At 52.1% G+C, this 27,140-nt stretch overlaps 1 pseudogene; it reads right to left on the bottom strand.

Annotated features, from left to right (window-relative positions):
* Positions 1-1,984: 1,984 nt before the first annotated feature.
* On the bottom strand, positions 1,985-27,140 carry LOC128943497 (serine/threonine-protein kinase pim-1-like; annotated as a pseudogene).

Genomic DNA, 27,140 nt, shown 5'->3' with positions numbered 1-27,140 from the left:
ATGAAGGATGACAACTGGCTCAGCTGGTGAAGCCCAGGGGACATTTTGAACACCTGCATCCAGAGCAACCAGAGCAGTGAGCTGGGGGACGGCAGCCTGCCCTGCAAGATCCTTGGGTGATTTTTTTAGTCCTGTGAGTGGGCCACCCTTTACATCAGGGGCAGCTCTGGGTAACAAATTGTCCAAAGTTGAGAGGGACATATATGTTCCAGTTAGGGAGGTTCTCCTATCATGGGGCAAGAGTTTTATTAAGGGAACTTGGAAGTCATTTGTTCATTGGCTTTTAAAGGAGTTCCCAGATATTTCTGTTGATTCAATTCGTCATGTAGCATTTTGGGACTCAGTTCGGGAAAGGCTCTTTCTTTTGAAAACTCAGGGAGGGATAAGAGTCGCAAAAATTTTACCTAATTTTTCAAATGATTTATACAGTTTTCTCAAGGGTTCAATGTTCTAATACTCAAATCATATTTTGAGTTCTGCCCCCGGCATTCCTGAACCCACTGATACCAAGACAAGGGTGAGAGACAGGAACTGCTGTAAAGCACAGACAAGCCACCTGCAGTCTGACATCTCCCCTCCTTCTCTACTCCCTGCCCAGGTCACACAGGCCTGGATTCTACCCTAACCCATTCTCCAGTACCTCTCCTCACTGGAGCCCCCTCAGATAGCCTGTAAAATGGAGTCCCTCCTCTGGAAGGGGTCGTCCATGTCAAACTCCCTCCCACCCCCAGCTCTCTCATCGGGTCTTCCCCATGTTGGGTCCTACCCCTGCATCAGGAACCACCCCTGCATTGGGATCCAGCGCTTCCTTGCCTACTCCCACTGCCCTACCCCCTCCAACTCAGCCCCTTGCGGATCCCACACTGTCGGAGCTGGAAGTGTGAGGGGCCGTTACCGGAAGGCCGCCATCTTGGCTACCAAAGGCCCACAACACCGGGCCTGGCCAGTCACCCCAGGGCCCCGCTCCTCTGCCAAAGAAAAGTTCCCTCTTCTGGAGAGGAGAGGGAAGGTTCATCCCACCTTCAGCATGAGCCTGAGGATTCTTGGCAGAGGATGCGGAAGCTGGCGGCTGAAGAGGGACACTGGGAATTGGTAGCTAAAATACAAGCAGCACCGGTGCAGTGCCAGAGTGGGGCTAATCCCCAATGGGAAGCTGTCACACACACTGAAGATGAAAGATCTTTATAAAGCAACCAAACACCATGGGAGGGGGTCACTATATTTTAATAATTTGTTAAATGCCACCTTCACTGCACATGTTATGGTGCCTCACGATCTGCTCCATTTTATGAACATCCTACTTTCTCCCACTGAAATTATTCTGTGGGAAGGAATGGGGAAAAAACTAACAGAACAACTATTAAGACTATGCTAAGGAAGACAGGTGGGCACACCTAACAGTAGTCCATCTAGCCAGGGAGGAAGATTTCACAAAACCTCATTCAATAGACCTTCCCAGAGCTCTGTTAGAAGAGATAGAAGTGCTGCAAACACAGCTCTCAAGCAGACAGCCAATGGAACAACACTTACTCTAGATTTCACAGACATTCTGCAGGGACCTGGGCAATCCTTTCTAAAATTTATTGACCACCTTCCACAAGCAATAGAGAAGCAAGGTGAACATCCAAAAGCCAGGAAGGTACTTCTTACTAAACTTGCTGAAACAAATGCTAATAACACCTGTAAAGACATTTTATCTTCTCTACCCCTTAACCCAAAGCCTACCACTGCACAAATGGTCGAGGCATGCACACTTAGGGCATCCTTACACTGTGATGCCAGCCTAGCTAAGGCTACCAGTCAGGCTATAGTAGAGGTGCTAGTAGCCTCCCAAGGTATTCCCTGACATACACATGAAAAAGGACCTGGCTTTAAGTGTAGGGAGATGGGGCATTTTCAACAAAATTTGTAAATAAAGGCTATTACGAGGGACCTTCTAGGTGTCACAGCCACTGTCCTCACTGCCCCCATCGTCTACATGCTTTCAACCACCAGCAAAACCGGTGGCCTGCGGGAAACCCCACACAGTCACAGAAAGGCCCTGTGCAATGACACCAAACGCGTGGCCGTTCCACCCCACTCTCCCCAACATCGTGGAGAACCAGCACAGCGACCTCCTCAGATCCAGTGGGACAGCTCGATCACTGCAGAAAACTCGACAGAAGACAGCTCTGCCCTGGAACCCAAAGGCAGCTGGTAAGAGCCTTTTCAATTCCAATCCACGATATTTATGTTCACCATATTCCAACAGGCAAATACAGGCCTGAAGAACAGGCCAGAGACATTTTGATTTTAACCAACACCAGGGAAGGGATGGAGACACTCACTCTACTACCTGAGGTACTCGCCTTGATGTCTTTGCAGGAGATAACTGTCTAAGCTCTATGCTTAGACCCTCCCCTTTTCATTCCAAAAGGAACAGTTACAGTCAGAGCCGACCTCCTACGGGACATGATCACCACACCAGCTGATCCAATTGTGATGTGGGCACAGGCAACAGGCAGAAACAGATCCATTCTAAAGTGTGCTTTGTCATGTAATGGGAGAAAGAGATGTCTTTCAGGACTATTAGATACAAGAGCTGATGTCACCATAATTTCCTGCTCTGATAGGCTAAAACAATGGCCCCTGGTTCCAGCTGCTGGGGCAATTATTAGCTACCAGGGAGTCACTACCAGCTTCTGGAGTCACAGTAACATCTGCAGGGAAGGTCCTGAGGGCACAGTTTCTACGGTAAGATCTTTTGTCACCCGGGCACCAATAACAATTTGAGAAAAAGAGACCTCTTGTCCCAAACGGGGACAGGGCCAGAGATCCTATCAACACCTCAGGATTTCTAGACAGGGCCACTGAGCTGCGTGCCACCCTTCAGTCAACCTGGAAGACAAACGACCCCATATGGGTGGATAAGTGGCCCCTCCCAGGCAGAAAGTTAAAGGCCCTGCAGTCCCTCGTGCAGGAGCAGCTGTCTGTGGGCCACATTGTACCATCTACTAGCCCCTGCAATGCGCCTGTCATTATCATATGAAAGCCTGGCAAGGACAAGAGGTGGCTCCAGCAGGACCTCAGGAAAATCAATGAGGTCATCGAGGACAGTGCTTCCCTCCAGTCCAGCCTGCCCTCAGCCTCCATGGTACCTTGAGATTGCCGATGGTGCACCATGCTGTAGTTGTGGGTAGCAGTTTTTGGAGTCCTCCTATTTTTCGGATATCTTCTTTGCCATTTAGGCTGTGATTGATGGAGCCTGAGCATAGGAAGAGCATTGCTTTGAAGATTGCATGGGTAAGATCTGAAGGAAGGCTAGTTCAGGGAGGTTTAATCCAATTGTACCTACAATTACACTGTTATTGGCAGATGGCTGATATAGATCTTAATGACTACTTTTTTGACACCCCCATGCAGCCCAATGACATCCTCCTGGGTTGCCTTTTCCATCACTAAATCGACAAGCACCTTTACAGAGGTACCAGAGGACTGTATTGCCTCAACGACTGAAGAATAGACCAAATATTTGTCAATTGCTTGATGTCCAAATTCTCTCGCCCTAATGCTAATCGCTTTTCATTATATGGACCATTAAATGAACATCCTAATGCTATCATTTTTCATTACATGGACGACACAGTCGTTTTTACAAGAGCTCAAATCATTTTGGATGTTGCAGTACAAGATGTCATCACTGCGGTACAGGAGAAAGGTTTTAAGATTGCAGCAGATAAAGTTCAAAGGACAGCCCCTTCGAAGTGTCTCAGCCTAAAAACAGCAGAGAGAACCATCACACCACAAACACTGCACATCAAGGACAACCCAAAGACTCTGCCAGAACCCCAAATGCTCTGTGGAAGCATCAGTTAGGTACATTCACTGCTGGGAATCACCACAGAAGACCTCACGCCGCTGCTCCTGCTCCTTAAAGGCAGTGAAGGACTCGATTCCCGTCATCACTGACACCGGAGGCTTAAGCAACTGTACATAAGGCATCCTGGGTGATTCAAACTAAACAGGCACACAGATACCACCCTACTTTTCCTTTCTCCCTGGCAATCTTTGGTCTAACTCCAAAATTCCATGCATTATTCTTTCAGGGGGACTCAACTATCTCAGATGCCCTGATAAAAATTGAATGCGTTTTCAGAGAACACCAACCTAGTAAAATGATAACAACCCAACAGAAAGTTATTGCACAACTAATCAGGAAAGCTAGAGAGCATCTGTGCTCCCTTGCAGGAACAGACCTTGTGAATATATACTTACTTCTCACTCCAGAGCACCTCAATTGCCTACTTCAAACATCTGAACCACTGCAATACGCCTTAGATCATTTTTACACAGGCTAGGATCAGCCAAAAATTCTACCATCAAAATATTCCTGCCCTGCTCAGGATGATCAAAAACACCCAAGACCTGTCAAGATCCCTTGTAGCCACCTGCCCCAATTGTCAGGAACATGGCCTTGCTTCTGTCAGAGCTGGAGTTAATCCAAGAGGACTAGAGAGTCTCCACATCTGGCAATCAGACACCACACACTAAGCCACTTTTGGCAGACTAAAATACATCCAGGTCTCAATCGACACCTTTTCCAGTGCGATTTTCATCTCTGCCCATGCTGGTGAAAAATCAGAAGATGCTACAAAACATTACTTTTTAGGTTTTTTCCACCTTCGCAGTTCTACAGGAAATTAAATTTGATAATGCTCTTGCTTATACCTTGCACTGATTCCAAAAGTTTCTAAACACTGGGGTATAAAACATATCACTGACATACCACACTCCACCACTGGAAAGTCCATAGCGGAGAGGGCCCACTGATCAATCAAAAGGATACTTGATCAACTGAGAGGGGTAATCCTGATATTATCTTCCACTAACAGACTGGCCAAGGCCTTAATGTATTAAACTTTTTGAACAACCCATTTATGGAGACAACTCCCCCAGTCATCAGGCAGTTTACTAATTCAACTGCAGCCCAATTAAAAGAACAGTCACCTGTGTTGACCAAAGAACCTGAATCTAAACAAATTATGGGCCCTTTTCCATAATTACTTGGGAAAGAAAAGATGCCCTTGTCTCTACAGCAACATTGCTACGATGAATCCCAGCAAAATACATAAAAACTCTTTCTGGGAACAGTGAGGCAAACACCAGAGCCACCATCAGAAGAACAGAATGAAAGCCTAAGAGAGACAGTAGCAGCCTGGAAAAGAAGAAGGAGAAGGACAGAAGGTCTCCTACGCAGCGTTGACCACACACACCAAGACCAAGATAGCTCAGACACCACTAACCAGGATCTATGTCTTAACATTTGTAAAAATTATATTTTAGCATTGATACATGATTCTTCTAATAAGCTGTGTTCACACCCTTGCCTTACAGAAGAGAAAGTTTAGTGGGAACACAACTTACGTTTCACTTTCTACTCGCTTTATCTGTTTACTTTTAGGCCATCAAAGCCTCCAGATAATAAATTATCAAAGTCAGAGGATGCTGCCATTGGTTGCTGCTGCAGCAGGAATCTGGATGCTCCTCACTGAGCCGTATGCTTTCAGCTTAGTGCTTCCACAGACAAGCCACAATTTCTTGTCCGTGACCATGCCTGTCAGGCATTTGAAGGCATGTGTTTTTTCAACCTGCTGTCACATAGGGAGTCAGTATACCAGGGCATCCACCTGCTAAACGATCAAGGAAACAAGATCCAGATGGAAGGCAACAAGGACTAGTTCACTGGACTTTCCAAACACAGGGGTTTGCGAGGCTGGCTTTCATCTTTAGTTAAGACGGTTTTGTGGGCTTTGTTTTTTGTATTCATTGTGTTGGTTATTTTATCCTTTTTTGCTAAATATCTCCAAAAGTCTATGGCAGAAGCGTTCTTTATAGATAACAAAAAGGGGGAGATGTGAGTTCCCAGGGGCCTATCACTGGAACTGTAATAACTCAGGGCAAAGTGACCAAGGTAAAAAACGTCACCGCTCTGAATGCAATGGTGTCGCCCATGGGCATTTGAAGGCTCATGGTGATGCAGCACATTTTGATGGCATCACCCAGTTCAACTGCTGCATTTTTCTTATATGTACTCGCTCGGAATGTTCCAACTCTCTAGTATCAATTTGGTCCTGGCTTACTGCAATGATCCTGCGCTGTTCACCCCCATATTGTGTGCCCAGTCCCATTTTGTCTCCATTCCTGGACCTTCTTCAGCCCAATCCACACTATTTGGATTTCCACACAACGATCCCTCTCTTGCCTCATCCATCAGCCATCCAAGCAAGCCGGCTCCCAGCTCTGCAAGTGCAGGTCCCTCACAGAGGTTTCTGTGGGCAGGCTGCAACACAGGAACTGAGTGCACCAGGGAACGGCCCTCTAATAAAAGGCATGAATTCCACAGCCCATGCAACAAAAAGCCTTGCATGTCTTTTCTTTTTCCTTATTCTCTCAGTTCTCAAGCCACATTCCGCATTTTTTCTGACTGGGAACTTGGCTTCTCTCTCTCCTGTCTGCAGGTCCAGCCACAGGTATGACCCTGCAGGAACAGCCTGACCCAAAGGGAAGTGGAGGAGCACAATTTGTCAGGAACTTTAGAGACAGGATAAGGAAAAATGGGATCAAACTGCAAGAGGTGGAAGATATTTGATGATGGGAAGAAGTTCTTTACTTTTAGGGTGCTGGACCCTGACACAGGGACCAGTGCAGAGAGGCTGTGGATGCCCCATCCCCAGCAACATCCAAGGCCAGGTGGGACAGGGGCCACATCCACCTGGTGTGCTGGGAGGTTGTTCAGCTTGGAACCAGATCATCTTTAGTGTCCCTTCCAAGCCAAACCATTCAAGGATTTGATCATTCTGCCATCCCCATCTCCCACTGCGCAGTGGCCCTGAAACTTCAGTGACATCACAGCACCCAGAGGGTTCCAGGTGGAACATCCAGGACCTGGAAACGAGCACAGCAGACACTTCAGCGGCTGCCAAGGGTCAGTTGCTGCTCACACTGCGCTCTGACCCTTAGAACAGAGCTGCTGCTGTTGCCTGGGCTTTTCCTGCCGCCTGCTCTGGAGTGCCAATCCCAGCACAATGTGCTCTGCTGTGCCAATGGAGGTACAGTGCCATGCCACGCAGGGGGCACCTGGCCTGGGCAGGCTGCAGCCATGTGGGAATGGATGGTGTGGGACAGGAAGCCCACTGGGAGATTGTGCTGCCCCGTGCAGACTGACAGAGACACTGTGGAGGACATGGAAGTGGACCTGGGCCAGGATGAGGAAGAGATGATTGAGGTGGACTCCTCCTCTACTTCCATGTCCTCCCCTGTTGAGGACATAGAAGTAGACAAGGAGGACAACATCGAAGAGATGGAGGTGGATGAGGAGGACAACATTGAGGATATGGAAGTTGATGAGAAAGATGAGGAGGAGCCCATGGTCTTTGGATGAAGATGCAGCCCCACAGGTAAGACAGGCAGATGCTTCCCACGCCCTGCCCACACACACACTGGGTCCCCTGACGCCAGGCTGGGGCTGGGCTGGATGGCCCCGCTCAGGGACACGGTGCCTGCAGGGGGCCTGGATTGTGCTGCCACAAGCACCAGCCCCGGCCTGCCCTGCGCTTGCCTGGGGCCACGCCAGCCCTGCCAGCCCCGGCCCAGCCCCTGGGGCCCAGCTCCCAGCCCTGCTGGGCCCAGTGCTGCCAGCTGAGTCCAGCTCTGCTGCTTCCTTTCTTCCAGGACTCATGCACATGATGGCACAGATCTCATACCTTTGTAAATACGTTTGAAAGTTGTGAAGTTCCTGTAAATATGTTGACTACGTTAGAAGTTTCCGGTAAATACGTTTTGAAGATTGTTAGCCCACTGGATCCCATGTAAATATGTTCTGTACATTGTTGTTGTTGTTGTTATAACAATTGTATAATTACACATGTTCTGTAAATCCTAGATTTGCCTATCTTTGGCAAATAAATACTGTTTCTCTTTAAAACCTGACTTCTCTCTGCCATTCCTTTGGGAACAGGCAGCCTTTGCACAATTGTGGGTTCCACTTGTTCCACGTTCCCGGGGCTGGAGGTCCCTGGGGATGCTGGCACGGCCACCCTGGGGCTGGGGGTCGCTGTGCACAGGGGCTCCCACTGACACCACTCCTGGCACTGGGCACTGCTGCTCTTCCTGGCCTGCACCACAGCGCTGTCCCCAAGAGCTCAGCTCTCACCACCTCTCACACAGGGGGCTCTCACAGCACGGGCCCCTGCAGCCATGCCACCAAAGCAGGCAGCAAACCTTCAGCCACCCTTCCTGCTGCAGCCACAGGCACTCCTGGGCCCAGAGCCGCCAGCAGGCCACAGCCATGCAAAATCCACCTGCACACTCTCAAGGCCACCACAGCCTTGGCAACTGGGCCACCTGCCTCTGGGCTGCTGCAGGGGCTGATCTTTAAGCCTTGCAGCCTCCATAGGCCCTGGGCTCTGCTTCTCAGCCTGCTCTGCACTGCCCTGTGCCTGCATTGTTCCAGAGACAAAAGCCAGGCTAGGGCATCCTCACCCTGCCCGCATTCCTGCTGCTGCCAGCAGCGACTTGCCCCTGAGCCCCGCTCCGGTGACAGCTGCAGGGACAGGGCAGCCTGTGCTGGGCAGGGGGCACGGGGCTTTGGGCCATGGGGCTGCTGCTGCTGCTGCTGCTGGGGGGGTCATGGGCCCAACAGGGCCCCGTGCTCAGCCCCTTCCCGGGAAGCATTCCCCCAAAGCCGCACACTCCCTGAGCATCCCCATCGCAGCTGCCAGGGGGAAATACCACGGGATTCAGGAAAGAAATTCCCCATTGTGTCTAAACCAAGGGGTCCAAGAGGAAAGTCAGCACCAGCTGATGCTTACAGCACCTTGACAAAGGTGGATGCAGGGCAGGTGAGATCTCCAGGGCCTCTGGCAGTGCCTGCTCTGCACGTGAGCCTGTGCGGCTGCTCCCAGTGGGACACAGCACCGGGCTCAGGCCAGCCCTCAGCCCCTCACAGCTGATCCCAAGGAGCAGGCTCAGAAAGCAGTTTCAGACCACTGCCTGCAGATATTTCAAAGGACTACATGTCATTCTAGGAAGTCACCTTGCACATTTAGTTTTGGTGTCATGGCATGAGAAGCCATGAAGGTGCCTCTGAATGTGCACTCAGGGCACTTCCACTGCCATCCCAAAGGGATCACAAAGGACAGGCCTCAGCTTTCAGCACTGCTGAGCTCCTCACCCAGCAATGAAATCTCAGGAAGAGGCAGGAATTTTGTGCTTGTCCTGGTTTAGGACAAATTAGGGGAAATCTCCAAAAGGGAGTCCACCCAAAAAAACAAATCTCCAACCACCCCTCCCCCCAATACCGGGTTCGGGAAGGAATTTCTTGGAGGAGCAAAGTGGAAAACAAAACCTATTTATTGACAAATAACAAAAGAACACTCCCCAACACAAGAAAAGAAGAGAAACCAGTCAGTGTTGTGGAGGGCGCCGAGCTTCTCTCGCATACTCCAGGGATCCTGGATGTCCCAGGTCAGGTCCGGAGCCGGTCCAGTATCTTCAGGGGAGGGTAAGAAAGAGAGGACGAAAGAAAAGGGAAAAAAAACAGCACAGAAAGCAGAAAGCAGCAAAGGGAAAAAAGGCAGCTATCAGCTAGGGCTAAGGCAGTAGCAAGCAAGCAAAGCGGCAAGCCAAGCAAGCAGGCCAGCCAGCAAGCAAGCAGCAAGCAAAGCCAAACAGCCGAAAGTGAAAGTGCCCCAGTCCCCCTCACTCCTCCCTCCCCGCCCCACCACGGCAAGACGGCCGGGGGGTGGGTGGGGGAGGGAGAGAGAGAGAGAGAGAGAGAAAACACAGCTGCCAGACCAATACACGATACTGGGATAAAGGCTGTCACCCCATGACACTCCACCCCTTATCCCATATCGTGAACATACAATAAAAAACTTTCATTTCACTTACTCACACCTTTGACACTTACGCATTCCTCTCATCTTACTTGCTCAGACCTTTGACACTTACAGTTTCCTTCTGTCTCACATTCAACAGACAATGACATTCATATATGAGTCTCACCCCACAATCGGGTCTCCCTGAGGTACACACCGTGTTGTTCCATCTTTCTGCATTATCCACCATGTATAACCTGGTCCTTGAGGAAAAACAATCCCACGGATGGGTTTGTCTGTACTCGAGGCATGGTTGATCCATACTGTCTTTCCCAACAAACCTCTGACATGGGCCACTGGGGCTTTATCCCCATCTACTATATTAAGGAGCTCAGACTGAGCAGGACCCGCTCAGTTGGTGGAACCTCGAGTGTTAACTAACCAGGTAGCCTTTGCCAAATGCTGCTCCCAGTTTTTTAAAGACCCCCCACCCAATGCTTTTAAGGTGGTTTTTAACAATCCATTATACCTTTCCACTTTCCCTGCAGCTGGTGCATGATAGGGGATATGGTATACCCACTCGATGCCATGTTCCAGTATGTCCGGTACAGCCGCACTCAGTGGTGGAGTCACTTCATTCAAGGCACGATAGTCCACAGTCAATCTCCATTCTCCGTCAGATTTTCGCACGGGCCAGATAGGGCTGTTAAAGGGTGAGTGGGTTTTACTGACCACCCCTTGGCTCTCCAGCTCTCGGATCATCTTGTGGATGGGGATCACGGCATCTCGATTCGTCCGGTATTGCCTGCGGTGCACTGTTGAGGTGACAATTGGTACTCGTTGCTCCTCTACCTTCAAGAGTCCTACTGCAGATGGGTTCTCTGATAGTCCAGACAAGGTATTCAATTGTTTAATACCCTCTATCTCCACTGCAGCTATTCCAAAAGCCCACCTGAATCCCTTAGGATCTTTGTAATAGCCATTCCGGAGGAAGTCTATGCCCAAAATACACGGAGCCTCTGGACCAGTCACAATTGGAAGCTCACCTCAGCTTCCAATAAAGTCAACTGTTGTGATCCCCCCGTCACTCCAGCAATGGAAACAGGTTCTGTCCCCACGTGTTCCGATGGCATTAAGGTACACTGTGATCCAGTGTCAACCAATGCTTCATAGTCTTGTGGCTCTGATGTGCCAGGCCATCTGATCCACACCTTCCAAAAAACCCGGTTTTCCCGTGCCTCTTCCTGGCTAGAGGCAGGGCCCCTCTAAGCCAGATTGTCCTTCTTTCCTTGGGCGTATGCCTTAGAAGTTCCTTCAAGGGGATCAGACATGTCATCGTCATACTCAACATCTCAGCTACGAGCAACCGGAGCTGCTCTCTTTTTGGTGATACTTCCTCTTTTCTTCAAATCACGCACCCGTTGTGCCAAAGCAGCGGTGGGTTTTCCATCCCATCTCCTCATGTCTTCTCCAGACTCACGCAGAAAGACCCATAACTCAGCCCGTGCGGTGTACCTTCTCTCCCCATCAAAGGAGCGCCAGCATTGGATACCAGGGCCTCTAATTTGTACAGCCGAGATTTGAATAAGGTCCTCCTTAATCTCTTCCTGGAGTTTCTTATGATTCTCCTCTATTTTGTCCTCTAGTTTCTGCAGTCAGGTTTCCACTGCTGCAATTCTGGCATGAGTTGGTCCATGCACAGCATCTGCATACACTCGAAGCTTCTTCGCCATATCGAGCACAGTCTCATATGTATCATCCCGCTTCATTATTGCTAGGACAGAAGCGTATTCAGGTGGCCCAAGTCGCACAAGTTTCCTCCACATTACGGGTGTGCATGGTACCAGGTCCAGATTCCTAGTTGTTATATCATCTGAGAAAATGAGCTCTGCCACCGCCATCTCTCTCAGGCATTGGATCCCCTGTTCTATGGTCTTCCACCGTGTCTGCTGTATATAGAGATCATCTGCACATAAGTATCTTTGTGCTACACTATCCAGAACCCGTTCCCAGAGGCTGTGAGGGCATACCCTGCTCATCATACCTTGATCGATGACAGGATCATGTGACAGGGATCCCAAATGCCTCGCTTCAATACCATCCAAAATCGTAACCTCCCCTGCAGCATCCCAAAGGCGGACTAACCAACTAATTATAGATTCGTCAGGTTGTCGTCTGTAATCCTTTCTTAGGCCTCTGAGGTCCTTCAGAGAAAAGGAGTCAATATTAGCTCCAGAATCTGTGCCCTTTGATGTGGCCTCTGATTTTGGTGAGGGTCCTTCTCCTGCATCATCATCATCATCCTCCACCTTTCCATCGGTCTTGCCTTTACACTTTCCACCTCTTGTATTAGCTGCGACAGCCATGGGTTGAGGCCTATTGTCTGATTCAGCTGCTAGCCTGGAGCCTGGGATGTTAGCTGCAGCCTGGGTCACTGGGATAGTAACTAACTTATCTCCCTGTTCCCTGTCTGCTATCTGCTGCTCCACAGTATCTAGCAGAGTATGGTAAAAAGGCGCCAAGACCCAGCTCACTGCAGTAATCCTTTCCTCCTTAGTATTACCATGGCACTTCTCCTTCAAATACTTTGCCACCTCGACTGGGTACTGAATTTGATCAGATGGAAAGTCCCAGTCTATAGGATCAGAAAATTCCTTTAAAGTCTGGCCCATATCCTCCCATTTCCCACTCCAGTCAAGATTTTTCCTGCTTTGTTTTACTTCTGAATCAGGAGTCTCTCTAACCCCTCTAGAAATCTCGGCTTTCATTTTATATACACTCCAAACAGTATAGAAAAGGCTTAATAAATTAAATGCCAGAAAGATGGTTTCTTTTAAACTCAGGGGAAATTCAATATTTTCTAATAGAGATGTCAACAATTTGGAGGAGAAGAAGGAAGACAAAAGCTGAGAAGCCCCTTCCCCTTCTTCTCCCCAAACAAACTGAGTACACAGCCATGACAGCAATCCATACATTCCTGAAACAAAGTCTTTCATAAACCTCCGACAAATCCGCGCACATACGACCAGCCCAATGACTATTATGGTTAGTGCCCCACGCTTACAAAGGTTACTTATTAGGGACAACACCAGAGCTATTTCTGGGTAAGGAAATAACCCTAGGGACCACAAAGGTATTAAAGCTTCAAAAACCCCAAGGGACCAGAAATACCGGCAAGCTTTCACCCCAAATGACATTATGAATTACCAATATGCCCACAAAACAACCAAAACCAAAATATTATTGTTATAGGTTTTTTTCCACTGGCTTTGGCCTCCGTTTCCTGGCCAACGCACCAAAAAGATTGTCCTGGTTTAGGACAAATTAGGGGAAATCTCCAAAAGGGAGCCCCCCCAAAAGACAAACCTCCAACCACCCCTCCCCCAATACCGGGTTAGGGAAGGAATTTCTCGGAAAAGCAAAGTGGAAAAGAAAACCTCTTTATTGACAAGTAACAAAAGAACACTCCCCAACACAAGAAAAGTAAAGAAACCAGGCAGTGTTGTGGAGGGCTCTGAGCTTCTCTCGCTCACTCCGGAGATCCCGCCGGACGTCCCAGGTCAGGTCCGGAGCCGGTCCAGTATCTTCAGGGGCGGGTAAGAAAGAGAGGATGAAAGAAAAGAAAAAAAACAGCGCAGAAAGCAGAAAGCAGCAAAGGGGAAAAAAAAAAAGGCAGCTATCAGCTAGGGCTAAGGCAGAAGCAAGCAAGCAAGCCGGCAAGCAAGCAGGCCAGCAAGCCAAAAGCGAAAGTGCCCCAGCCCCACTCACTCCTCCCTCCCCGCCCCGCCAGGCAAGACTGCCGGGGGCGGGGGGGGGGGGGCTGGGGGACCAGGCAGTGCCACTTGTGCCCTGAGGTGCCCAGCTAGGATTGGATCTCTCCGAAAGCACCTGAGGGAGAGCAGAGCACCTTGCAAGCTGCAGGTCCCTGACAGCCCCGCAGGGCTCCTGTCCCATCAACATCTGCTCTGCTGCAGTCTGAAACAGGGCCCAGCATGGTGCTGGGATCATCAGAGAGCTGAGGTGTGTGCTGGAATTCAATGCCCTCCCCATCCTGCAGCAGCCCTGCATTTCCCTCCTGCAGCCTTGGTCTCCAGCACAGCCATGGAGGCTCTTTGAGCTCTGGACTGTTGCTGCAGCCCCCAAGGGCAGCTGAGCTCTGCCTTTGGCACAGTCAGGTCTGGTCAGCACAGGCCATGCTCAGCAATGTCTTGTGTGAGCCTGGCCTTGCTGTCAGCCCCAGCAGCGGCTGGGCCTGTGCTGGCCCAGCCATGGTGGCCCAGCCCCTGTGCAGGCCCAGCCCAGGCCAGGAGCATTGCGACTGGGAATGGCCCCTGTGCCGTGGTGCCCACAGCAGCCTTGGGGCTCTGTGCCCCATGGCCTCCCTGCTGGGCAGCCTCTGCCAGCTCCTGCAGAGCCCCTGGCACCTGTGGGACTGCACAGAAACCCTGCGCCGGGCTCTGCCGGCCTCTGGGCCAGCAGAGAGGCAGCCAGGGCTGGCTATGGCTGGGAACAGGCCCTGACCCTGCAGGAGGATGGAGCTGGGCCACAGCCAAACTCAGCCCAGGCAGAAGCTGGGCTCAGCAGCCAGGGCTGCAAAGGCCTGGGCACAGAGGCTGGTGCTGACAAATGTTCTGGACCCCCTCCCTCCTCCATCCCTGCCATCAAGGGCACAGAGCAACCTCCTCTCTGGGCCACTTGCCTGTTTGCAATGCCTTGCACAGGCTCTGGCCCTACCTCACAAGGCCTGGCCTGAGTTCTGCCCCTGCACGCTCAGTCAGGCTGAGATGGACACTGATGTTTTCTAGGCCGGGCTGTCTGAGCCCAGCCCAGCTCCCTGCAAGCTCTGCCAGCTGCCCTGAGCTCTGGGCAGCACCAAGGGCCTCTCCCCAGCCCAGCCCAGCTGGCTCTGGCCCCACAGCTCTGCTCAAGCCAGGCTGCTCGGGGCACTGCCCCACGGCCTCAGCCCCTGGCAAGGGCACAGCAGCAGCCACAGGACTCGGCTCCAGCCATGAGGGAAGGTGCTTGGCCAAGGCCAAAGGAGGCTCCCTGGCTGCCCTGCTCCCCTCAGCCTGAGGTGCTGAGAGCTCTGCAGCCCCTGCTGCCATCCCATCTACCCAGGGCAGCACAAGAGCCCCGGCCTTGGGGACCTCAAGAGCTGCTCTTGCTCCAGGCCCAGGGCCCATGCCAAAGCTGGGGCAGCCACAAAGCTGTGCCCATTTCTGTTCATTGCTGCTCTGATGGAGATGGATCCTCAGCCACTTGGAAGGTGCTGATGAATTTTACTACTCCAGAGGCCTCTTCTTTCTTGAGCTACTCAGTTGAGGAATTCAGTGAAAAAGGCTATTAAACATTTGTTTAAAACATTTCAACAAGAAAACCCCGTGGGAAATATTGAAGTTTTCAATTGTTCTGTGGTTAATTAGTCAGATTTCAGAGGTGTATTTAAAGTGAATATAGTATATTGAAAACTAAACAGAGAGAACTGGTTTTGTCCAGTTTTCTTTTCTTGTTTATAGATTGGTATCTTGTTTATAGATTGGTATCCAGTTGACATGGATCCCCAGCACCTCTTGACTTCAGGAATTAAGTAAGAAAAGCTCATAAACATTTGTTCAAAACACCCAAAACAAGAAAATCCCATGGGAATAATCTAAGTTTTCAGATCTTCTGTGGTTAATTAGACAGATTTCAGAAGGCTATTCAAAGTGAATATACCATATTGAAAACAATGCAGAGAGAACTCTTTTGTCCTGTTTTATTTTCTTCTTTATAGATTGATATCAGCAATCCCCAGTTGATATTGATCCCCAGCACCTCCTAATGCAGTTTGAGCAGATATGAAAATCAAGACCCTTCATGGCTGACAGTCAATCACACTTTGTTCCTACCCCAACACCACCATTTCTCTCATCCAACCCCTGGCAGTCAGAGCAGCTGAGGAATGGGGTCACATCCAGGGGTGTCCCCAGGGCTCAGGATTGGGGCCAGGTCAGCGAAATCTCTTTATTGCTGATCTGGATGAGGCCATTGAGGGTACCCTCAGTCAGTTCCCAGGTGAGCCCAAGCTGGGTGGGAGTGTGGCTGTGCTGGGGGGCAGGAAGCTCTGCAGAGGGATCTGGCCAGGCTGGAGCCATGGGCCCAGGACAATTGGATGAGGTTCACCAAGGCCAAGGTCTGAGTCCTGCCCTCGGCTCACAACAGCCTCCAAATCCCTGGCTGTGCCCTGCCCCTGATCCCCAGAGCCTGTCCTGTTTCCTTCATCCCTGCATTGCCAAGAACTTTCTGGGACAAGGGAGCTCTGCTCTGGCTATGGAGGGAAGTGCAAGTGCAGCCACTGGAGTGGGAAACACAACTCATCGGGTTTGTGTCCTTTGGGGGTCAGGAACTGGTGAGACTCAGAGGCACAGAAATTTTCCCTTCATGGCCAACAGACCACAGTTGAACAGGAAACAATTTATTAACAATTAGGAAGGGCAGACTTTGGCTTATTTAGGATGCAGATTTGGGGAGTAATGAATCAGGCACTGATTTCTTTTTAAGGAAAATATCCCTTACAAACAAAGGGGTCCAGGAAGGATGGACACATTTCAAGAAAGTAATCTTAAGGGGGAAGGAGCAGCCTGTCCCAGTGTGGCAAAAGATGAGCTAGTGAGGAAAATGACTGGCCTGGCTGGCCGTGGAGATTTTGTGGGAACTCAAGGGTAACAAGAGGTGCATCAACTTTGGACAGAAGGTCAAGCAGCTTAGGAAATGTTTAAGGATGTTGTAAAGTCGTGCAGAAAAAAGTCAAGAGGTGAAACCTCAATTAGAGTTTAACCTGACCACTTCTGTGAAAAAAAATAGACAATGTTTCCACAATTAAATTAATAGCAAAACATGGGATAAGGAGAACCTCTACTCTTTATTGGATGCAGTGGGGAATATAGTAACTAAAGATAAGGAGAAGGAAGAGCTACTTAACATCTTGTTTCTCTCAATTTTCAATATTAGGACAGGCTGTCCTCAGGACAAGTGCTCTCCTGAGCTGGTAGATGGGCACAGGGAGCAGAACAGCCCCCCTGGAATCCAGGAGGAAGCAGCTGGTGACCTGTTGAGCCACTCAGATGCTCACAGGTGAATGGGATTGGATGGGATCCATCTCAGGGGGATGAGGGAGCTGGTGGATGAGCTCCCCAAGCTGCTCTCCATCATTTACCATCAGTGCTAGCTCAGCAGGGAGGTCCCAGAGGACTGGAGGTGCCAGTGTGAGCCCATCCTCAAGAAGGGCTGGAAGGAGGAGCTGGGGAACTCCAGGCCGGTCAGCCTGACCTGGGTGCTCAGCAAAGTTATGGAACAGATCACCTTGAGTGCCATCCCAGGGCACCCACAGGATGGCTGAGGGGTCAGAGCCAGCCAGCGTGGATTTCAATGTCTGCATGGAATGGTCTGGATGACGGGATTGTCTCCAACATCAGCAAATCTGCAGATGACACCAAACTGGGTGTGAGTGTGGATCTGATGGAGGATGGAGGTAGGAAGGCTCTGCACAGGGCCCTGGACAGGCTGGATCCAGGACCCAAATCCAACAAGGTGAGGTTTAACAAGTCCAAGTGCCGGGTCCTGCACTTTGGCCTCAACAACCCCTGCAGCAATACAGCCTGGGGACAGAGCGGCTGGAGAGCGGCCAGGCAGAAAGGGACCTGCAGGGACTGATGGACAGCAGGCTGGACATGAGGCAGCAGTGTGCCCAGGTGGCCAAGAAGGCCAATGGCTCCTGGCCTGGCTCAGGAATGGTGTGGCCAGCAGGAGCAGGGCAGGGATTCTTCCCCTGTGCTCAGCACTGCTTGGGCAGCACCTCGAGTGCTGTGTCCAGTTCTGGGTCCCCTGAGGAGGGCAATTAGAAGAAATTTGTATCAGGAAGAGTAAAGAAAGCAAAGGTGAAGCAGAGGAAATGCTGAGGGCAGTTTGGGGGTGGCTGCTAGGCAGCCCTGGCTCTGAGCAACAGCGTCTGCAGTGGGACAGGAAACTCCCAGCTGATGGGAACAAACTTTCTGGCTGACTGCAGAGGCCAGGACAAAGCTGAGTGGTTTCCCTGGTGTTCCCCAGCCCTTGCTGGCCCCAGGGGCTGATGACATTTGTGCTCCCTCAGGTTCATGTGCCCACACCAACAGCATGGGGGTGCTCCCGCTGCTGTGTGCAATGCAAACAGGGGCTGCTGAGCCAGTGCTGCCGTGTCTGTGCCTGCAAGGATGGGGCACCTGTGTGAGCTGGGGAGAGGCCAGGGCTGCAGAGGGGGGATGTCATTGGCAGCTCCATCAGGACGCTCTGGGACGCTGCCCTGGGCTGTGCAGCGCACTGGGGATGGATCAGCCCCTGCTCTGCTGCTCCTTTCCATCTCCCCCAGGGCCCTTGCAGAGCCCCAGCTGTTGCTGCCCTCAGCTGCCATTGCAACCCTCAGGACAAAGCGGTGCCAGGGCTGTTCCAGGTACAATTGCAGTGACACTTGTTGGTGCCACCAGGTGCCATGGCAATGGCCATGGGGCCCGGTCCTTGGTTTGGTGCCATGGCAACCAATGCCCAGCCCCGTTGTGATGGTTAGTGGCCATAGAAAGCTGCCCTGGCCCCTTGCTCAGGGCTGGTGTCAGTGCCCAGAGCCAGAGGGGATCCCTTGCTGGGGGCTGTGCCATGGCCACCTGCCCTGTGCCGCGCTGGCCGCTCAGGCACCAGGAACCAGCAGCCAAAGGCACTGCCAGGGCCAAAGGCCAGGTCAGCCAGACAGAAAGGGGCAGGGCTGGGCACTGTTTCCATGGCAACCGGCACTGGGGGGACACCTGGGTCACCTGGCCTGGCAGTTGCCATGGAAACCCCTGGCAGGGACTGAGGGCACAGCCCCTGGCACTGAGACACTGCTGGGCCGGGTTCTGAGCACAGGGCTGAGCACGCAGAGATGGTTTTGTTCTTGCTGAGCTGCAGCACAGCCAAGGCCTGTCCTGCCCCTCGTCCAGCCACGCTGGGGAGGGGCTGCGGCTGTGGGGGAGCTGGGCAGGGGACACAGCCAGGACAGGGGAGCCCAACTGACCCGGGCATAGCCCAGACCAGAGCACATCATGCTCAGTGTATGAAGGGGGGAACAGGGAGAAAGGGGGGAATTTTGGAGGGAGGGCTTTTGCCTTCCCAGGGAACACCTAGGCAAGAGGGCGCCCTGTTTCACCAGTGGGCAGGGTCACTACCAAAGACACAGACACCATCTGAAGGAATTGTGTCATTTATATCATGCACAGCTGCAAAGATTTACAAAAGGATAAGCTCAGCAAAGCACATCATCATTAGCAGAGAATTACAAAAGAAGCTCAGCAATCCATCAAAACCCATCATTACATTTTGATGACCAATCCATTGGTGAAACACTAGAGGTGTTTGTGGCAGACAAAGATTCTGGCTGACTATCAAGGTACACCTTACAGACATCAGTAGTACTTTAGTGACACCGTTCTTCATTCTTTTTTCTCAATCATTCGAATTAGGAACAAGAATTCTGTTGTCCATGGAGCTGGCACCTTTTTAATTCCAGAATAATGCCCCCAGGCCCTTTGCTGTTCAGCTTTCCCATGCTGTCTGTGGCTAACAAGGCTTGGGGGGCCCTTTCCCCTCTGGCTGGAAGGGGCCGGGTCCCAGTCCCTGAGGGGCACCCAGGCTCCTGGATGGAATTCCTGTGCAAGTCCCTCAGTGTCACAGCAGCCTTCACAGGGAGCCCCATGGATCAGAGCATTTCCCAAAGGGTCCCTTGGGGCAAACAGGGAGATCTGGTCTGGCAGGATGTGTAAAACAATATCCTGTCAGATTTACTTGTTCTCACACAGAATCCTTGGCTGCAGGGACACATTCCCATTGTTCCTGCCCAGGGTTCAGGACTCAGAGTTGTCTTTCCTAGGAGCTGCTCCTTCAGCTGCCTCGGGAGGGCCATTTGGCCTCCGACCCACACTCTGGCTCCATTATTAGGGCTGCTGGATCCAAACCCTTTATCTCCACAAATGGTGGTGACTGGAGGTGGATCTCCTTTTTTATCAATTGCTCTTAGAGTTGCAATATCAATAATTGTGCTACCCTGTCACAGGGTTGAATAATCCAATCTTGTTCATTATTGTTTACAGAATTACTGTAATTTCTCCTGGATATTCTGCATCAATTCCTCCTGCCATGACAGGAACACTTTGCAAGGCCAAGCTCCAAGGGAGCAGTTACCAAAGCAAAGTGTCCTGGAGGAATCTGAATTCCTGTTTCAGTATTGACAGCTCTCATTTGCTTTGAATTTCTCCTAATGAACTCCAATGCATGAAGGCCCAGCCCTGCAGCCTCTGGGCCGGCCCTGCCAGGGGCCATCACAGCCAGAACAATTTCCCAGGCAGCCCAAGTCTCACTGCCCATGGCTGGATTTGCAAATTGGGGGCAGCCGTGCACAGCCAGGGGGTTCCATTTCCCCCATGGGCCATTGTGAAGGGCATGGAGCACATCTGGGAGATGGGTTCTCCATGGGCAAAGGTTCCCTTCTCCTCATCTTTCCAACTGCTCTTTTAACAACCCCTTCACCCTTTCAACCAATCCTGCAGCTTGTGCATACTCTGGTACATGAAAAACCCTGCAGACAAAATCGCTGTATTTTTCACAGGAACAGACAAAGCACTCTGCATCACAGTATCAGCACACCCTGTAAAAATAGCCAATTTCCTCCCTTCCTCCTTTTTCCATTGTATACAATCTCACAAAGTTGACCACTGACATTAGGGTCCCGGCCAATCCTGTTCTGTAGGGTATTTCGTGTTACATCCCTGAGCAGCCAAAGATACCAAATTAGTATTGTCAGCACTATTTCACATTATTATTATATGTACATATTTATATATAAATACAGATATAGACATGTAGATATAGACATATATACATTAAAAGCTATAAATATAAACATGAAGGTCTTATTATACTATAAATATGTATATAGTTATTTGTTATATTGATATTTCACTTGCACAAGGGCATCTGAGCTCAAGCTGAAAACCTTCTTCTGTTGCTCCTTGTGCGAGCATTCCAACAATCATTGTTCCTTCTGAAGGTGCTGTTTCCTATGTACTCTCAACAAATTCATCTTTGTCTGCCCAAATCCACAAGGTCTTTTCCTTTTCCATATACAATTTTTGGATGCATTTGAAGACATTCAGGGGTGCAGCTTCTTTTACCCGACTGCCCCACTGCTCCCACGGGGCTCCGACCTCAGCCCACTCCAGAGCCAGGGAACTCCAGGGAAGGGCTTCCCAGCTGGGAATTTCTGATGGCACTGATTCCTCACATTTACACTGAACAAGTGACATTTTGTTGGGATCTGGCCAGACTGTGCCAGTTTTGTTTTACCAGTGGGCAGGGGCAGCACCAAAGGCACAGACTCCAACTGAAGGAATCAGTGTCATTTCCTGCAGTTCAGAGCAGCAAAGAATCACAAAAGGAGCAGCTCAGCAATGCACCCAACCATCCCCAACAAAGATTGCCTGCAGAGATTAACAAAGATCCAGCAGCATTTACCCTCAGCCTTTACCATCCCCCAGACCCACACAGCAGCTGGGGGAGCTGTCACAGCCAAGGGCTGCAGAGCCACTCCTGGGCACTGGGAATTCCTGCAGGTGCCTCCAGCCCCAGGTGAGGCTCCAACCCCGCTGGGAGAGGGCCCAGCTCTGACAGTGCTGAAGGAACAAACTGACAGCACTGCTAGTGTGGCAACATCTGCTTTCATCCTCCTCTTGGGTCCCTCCCAAAGCCTGGCCAGGGCTCAAGGAGGAACCAAGGGAGCTGACTTTGACCATACAGCCCCAAACAAGGCCAGATGTCAGATTTCATGGCCTTGTCTGGCTTCTAAATACACAAAGGTCAATACATGTTTGTTGGAGAGTTTTTCAAGAATGACTTAAAGAAAAGGCCATGAGACATACAATTGAGAGAAAAGTATAGGGGAAAAGTAAAAGCAGTTTCTAACAGCTCTCAGCCTTCTGATTTGTATAAACGATTAGACTCTCTCAGGCATCATTCTATAAACAATGGAGTTCTCAGATTGTCTTCCCATAACAAGTAGAACACCGTCTCTGGGAAGGCCTGCCATCCTGAGAACAGATGTAAATGTTTTGGGAACACTGGTTTCTGTTTTAGTTTTTGGTTTCTGTTTTGGTTTCTGTTTTTAATAAACAATTGTAGGTATTCTAAAACAAAGGGAGTGGTTAGAAATTTCTCTGTTAGCCTATCATGACATTGGATTACAGAATATGCATGAAGTTCGTTAACTTTGTTATTTAAGGTGATTGATTGATCAATAAAATCGGAGTTCGATGCATTAAAGGATGGTCGTCTCCCCCTCATCTCCAACACATGTTTCACTAACGAGTGGCTGCATCTATCTCACTGCTAATGACCATGCATATTTCATCAGGGAGCAGATACAAAGATAACCTTTGCTTGGAAGGTTCATCCAGAGGCTACCTTTGTCTCAGGGCATGCTTTCCAGGCCTCACTCAGGGCTGGTGTCCAGGCCTTGGCACTGCAGGGACGTGGTTTAGTGCTGGGCTTCGCACTGCTGGGTGAGCGGCTGCACTGGCTGAGCTCAGAGGGATTTTCCAACAGAAAGGATTCTGTGATTCCATGATTATATCCACTGCATCCAGCTGGGGCTATTTTAGCAGCATTACTTTGCTCCAAAAGTTCCCTCTTGCCCAGCTCCTGTGGCCTGAGGCTTCAGCTCCTTCAGCTCCTGGTGCTGAGCTGCTCATGCTGAACGAGACGCCTCGGAGAGAAGAGCACAGTCCATGCAATTCCTTCTGGGACACGGAGAGGGGAGGCTGTGCAAACAGGAGCATTGTTTGCTGTGGCCTCCTCTCTGCCCTTCACGCCTTTCAGTGCTTTGAACCAGCCAAGAGCTTTCTCCAAGAGTGCAATGGAGCAGCTGTTCCTGCTCCCGGGCCTGGCTCTCTCCAGTCTCTGCCCTTGCCTGGTTCTGTCCCTCGTGCTGTGCCCTCTGTTCCCCCAGGGCTCGCTGGCTGCTGCTCAGGACTGTGGCACTGGCACAGATCCAGTGCTCCAGAGCCTCCTTTCTGTGCCCTTGGAGCTGCCTGGGCACAGCAGCCTTTTCCATCTGGAAGCTCCCCATGGACAGGGAGTGCCCAGCTCAGTTCCCTGCAAAGACTCCAGGAGCCCTGGGCTGCCATCTCCAGTCCCTGCTGGCACTGGGGGCTCCCAGGTGCCTCAGGCTGCTGTGACACCGCTGCACACGGGAGGGAAGAAGGGCAGGGGCTGTGCTCAAAATCAGCTCCATCTGCTGCTGCTGCTGCTTCTGTGGGGTCATTTGTGCAGCCCTGGCCTAGAGTCAGGGATCAGATCCTGCCAGTCTCTTCCAGCCCTGGCTGCTCAGAGTTTGGGCCTTGGAGCCTCAGGTGGCCAAAGGCAGCTGCTGCTGGCCCCTCTGTGTGCCCGTGTTCAGCAGTGCTGCTCCATCAGTCTGTGCCCAGCAACGGGGAAAAGCCGGGCTCTGCCTGACCAGCTCAGCCAGCAGGAAGGGAGCTGCTCCACACAGGAACCAGGAGCAAAGGATGTTCCTTTTGTAGGACATGTTTTCTATTGAAAGGAAAAAAAAGGACAAAGGGAAAAATAGGTAAATGGTAAAAGATAAGAGTAAAATCCAAGTGTTAGTGAAAAAAACATAATGTTAGTGAAAAAAAACAAAATATAAAGGCAAAGTTAAATTCTGTGCATTAAGAGGTAAATGATCTTTTTAAAAAGAGAACTCAGTTATTTACATTGTAAATGTGCTGATGGCATGCATCCATCTTACTGACCTCAGCAGCCTTTTAAAAGATTTTGGGCTTTGTTTCCAACACTGGTATTTGAAATTGTGGTTGAAGCACAAGGAAATTGCTTTGTGCCCTTCCAGCTCCAAGCAGGACTGGGAGTGGAAACTCTGTCAAAGCCCAAATCCTTTAGAAGATGACCTTCCTTCTCAGCCTGGAAATGAGCTGCACATTCCCTTTGAAACTGTGTCTCTAAGAAATCCCTGACAAAGTCCCACTTACAGCTTTTTGCTCTGGTTTGGCAGTGCAGAAGGGCAATTCTCCATCCACCAGCTCCAGACTGCACTGCCTCAGGAGCACGGCCCACTCGCCAGCTTTGGCCCACTTGTGGCACTTCTAGAGGAGGAAGAACGTGCAATTGCATAATTCCAGCCAATAAAGAAGGAAGAATGGGACAGACAAAAGAGATCCCTGCGTTCAGCTGGGACTGTGGAGAGTTTGGGTCCTTGCCAGTTGGATGTGTGTCCCCAGCTGCAATCTCTGGGCCTGCAGCAGAGTCTCACTCACCTGCCAAAGCAGAAAGCTCAGGCACTGTGCTCGCAAAGGGCTCGTCTGATGCAGAGCTGTCAGAGCAATGTGAGGGCAGAGCCAGCCCAGCTGGGCCCAGGGCTGAGCCCAGCAGAGCCCTGGCAGAGCCCAGAGCAGCCTCAGCACCCGCAGAGCCCGGCTGCAAGGAGAGAAAGCAAAAAGTGCCCGTCAGCTGAGAGCTCCTGTGCCCTTGTGCCAAGGCCTGCGGTGCCCAGGCCATGCTGGCTGTGCCCAGAGCTGTGCCCAGAGCTGCCCATCCCTGCTGCCTTTGGCAGCAGAGAAGGAGGGCAGCACATGTGCCCAGCCTGCAGCCAGCCACGGCACATGCAGCCCTCAGCAGCTGCCCAGAGCCAAAAAGCAGCTGGGCAGCCGACTGAAGAATTCATTACATCTGCCCCAGCAAAGGGGGAACCTTTGGTGCCCAGCCAGGCCGTGCCATGCCCAGATCAGGGAGCATCCCCCTGCCTGTGGACTCACCTGCAAATTGGGCCTGGAGCCTGGCTTTGAAGAAGGTGCCAGAATCCAAGTCCATCATCTTCAGCTGGCCAGGCTGGGAAGAGATTGTCATCCTTGAGGTTGTCCTTGGTGTCTCCAGCAGCAGCCCCACCTGGAACAGCTTCTCCAGAGGCTCCTTCTCCTGCCCTGGGGCCAGACCAGGCTGTCAGGGCTCTGCCCAGGGCCCCAGCCATCCATGAACAGGACAAACAAAACCAGGGGGGATGGTGGTCACCAGTGCTTGCCACACCAGGTCTGCAGCTCAGCTCCAGCCCAAGAGCTGCATATTCCCTTATGCTGACCCCTGCTCAAAGCTACAGGCAGGACAAAACCAGCCTGGTTTGCTTTGCCACTGATTGCCAAGAGATGCGTGGAGCTGGTACCTGCCAGGCCCCTGGATCCAAATGTGCACGTGGATCTCTCCCATCTTCTAGGGCAGAGGAACACCCTTCACCCAAGGATGACAGAAAAGATCTTCTAAGGATGGCCTCTCCGAGGGCTGCATGGACAAACACCTCTTAATGATATCCTGGCAGTCTGGGGAGAGAAACCAGAAATCATCGGTCAATTGGAGAAGTTGCCCCCCTGTTCCCATGCCCAGGCCATGCTGGGTGTGCCCAGAGCTGGGCCTAAACTTCCCCATGGATGTTCAGTTTGGAGGACAGCAGGAGAGCAGGACATGTGCCACCTCCTCAGCAGCTGCCAGAGCGGGATGCCCATGAGCCTGCTCCTGTCTCCCAGCAATGGTACTGCCCCCGTGCCCAGAGATGAGGATCCACCTTGAGAGAGCCATCGTGGGAACAAGATCCGCCCCCGGATGATCTCCTGGCCCCTCCTGAACGGGTGCTTCCCCATGACCAGGTGGCACAGCAGGAGGCCCAGGGACCAGATCGTGGCTGCCTCGCCGTGGTAGCGTTGGTGCTGGATCCACTCTGGTGGGCTATAGGACAGGGTTCCTGTGGAACACAGACAGAGATCAGCAGGGGGATGCTGCTGCTCCCAGAGCCTGGCCCCAGCATCCCTGGCCATGTGGGGGCTGCCCCAGAGGCACATGGAGTGAGAGCTGCCCTCTCACCAGCACCTGGGACTTGTGCACAAACTCGGGGCTGGAAAAGAAGCCACCGGTGCTGGAAGAGGGCAGCACAATCCCTGGGAAGGCCAAACCATGACACACAAAGAAGAAACCCACCCAGTAGTGGAGAAAACTCACTCTCCTCCCCACCTCCATGGCCCCCAAAAATGTTAATAAGCCAAGGCAAACAAGGAGAGCAGAGCAGTCCAGCCCTTCCTCACCTGCACACCAAACCATCCGGGCATGCGGTCAGGCCTCCCTCTCTGCTACCCCCATGGGGGTTTGTGTCGGGCTGGCTGCCCCAGCTCCAGCCCCAGCCCAGGCCACAGTGGGTGCTGAAGGCTGTCAGCAGGGCTGGGAGCTGGCTGCCCTCACACCCCACCCAGAACAACTCGGCTCCAGCATCAATCCTATCCCGGCTGCAATAGGGGGAAGCCCCAGTGCTGCACCCAGGCTGGGCCACAAGATGCCCAGGAGCATCCCCTGCGAGGGCTCACCTGCAAACTGGGTGTAGGCTGTGTCTTGGAGGAAGGCGCCGCAGCCAAAGTCGATCAGTTTCAGCTGCCCGCTGGCCAGGTCGAGCAGAATGTTCTCGGGCTTGATGTCCCGGTGCAGGACCCCGCAGCTGGTGCAGTGCCGCACGGCCTCCAGCACCTGGCGGAACAGCCCCCGCGCCTCCTCCTCTGGCAGGAACCCCCGCTCCGCCAGGAAACCCGAGAGTTCCTGGCACCGCTCCGGACGCTCCAGCACCAGCAGGAAGCTGTCGGGGAGCTCAAGCCACTCCAGGAGCTGAATAACACCACCACAGCCACGGGACACCTTGGCCAGCAGCACGATCTCCAGCGGGGCGCTGGTGCCGTCGGGCTGCGGGAGGAGCGCGGTGCCGTCAGTGGGGCCGAGGCCGTGCCGGGGCTCTGGGAGCCCTCAGCCAGCCCGGGATGCTCTGCACGCCCCGCTCACCCCACGCCCGCTCTCCCCGCAGGGCTCCCGGCGGCTCCCACCCTGCCGGGCCCCGGCTCCTCGCCGCCCGGCACGGCCCGGCTGCTGCCGCTCACTCACCAGCTCGCCCCAGTGCCGGATGCGATCCCGCGGCACGCGTTTGATGGCCACCTGCGAGCGAGGGAGAGCAGCGGGCTGAGCTCGCCGCCCGTCCCGCCGCGCCCCGACCTTCTCCTCCTCCTCCCTCCTCCTCCGCCCCCTCCTCCTGCGCCCGCCGCCGGCCCCGCCGCTCACCGGAGCGCCGTCCGAGAGCCGCGTGGCCGCGAAGACGCTGCCGAAGCCGCCGCGCCCCAGCAGCGATCCCAGCCTGTACCGCTCCTGCAGGGCCTCCTG

This window comes from Melozone crissalis, unplaced genomic scaffold (assembly GCF_028551555.1).
Source record: "Melozone crissalis strain CALT ecotype California unplaced genomic scaffold, PUWL_Pcris_2 ptg000046l_1, whole genome shotgun sequence".
In the NCBI taxonomy this organism is placed as follows: domain Eukaryota; kingdom Metazoa; phylum Chordata; class Aves; order Passeriformes; family Passerellidae; genus Melozone; species Melozone crissalis.
Note: the sequence above shows the minus strand (reverse complement) of the source record. Positions and strands in the feature narration are given on the sequence as shown.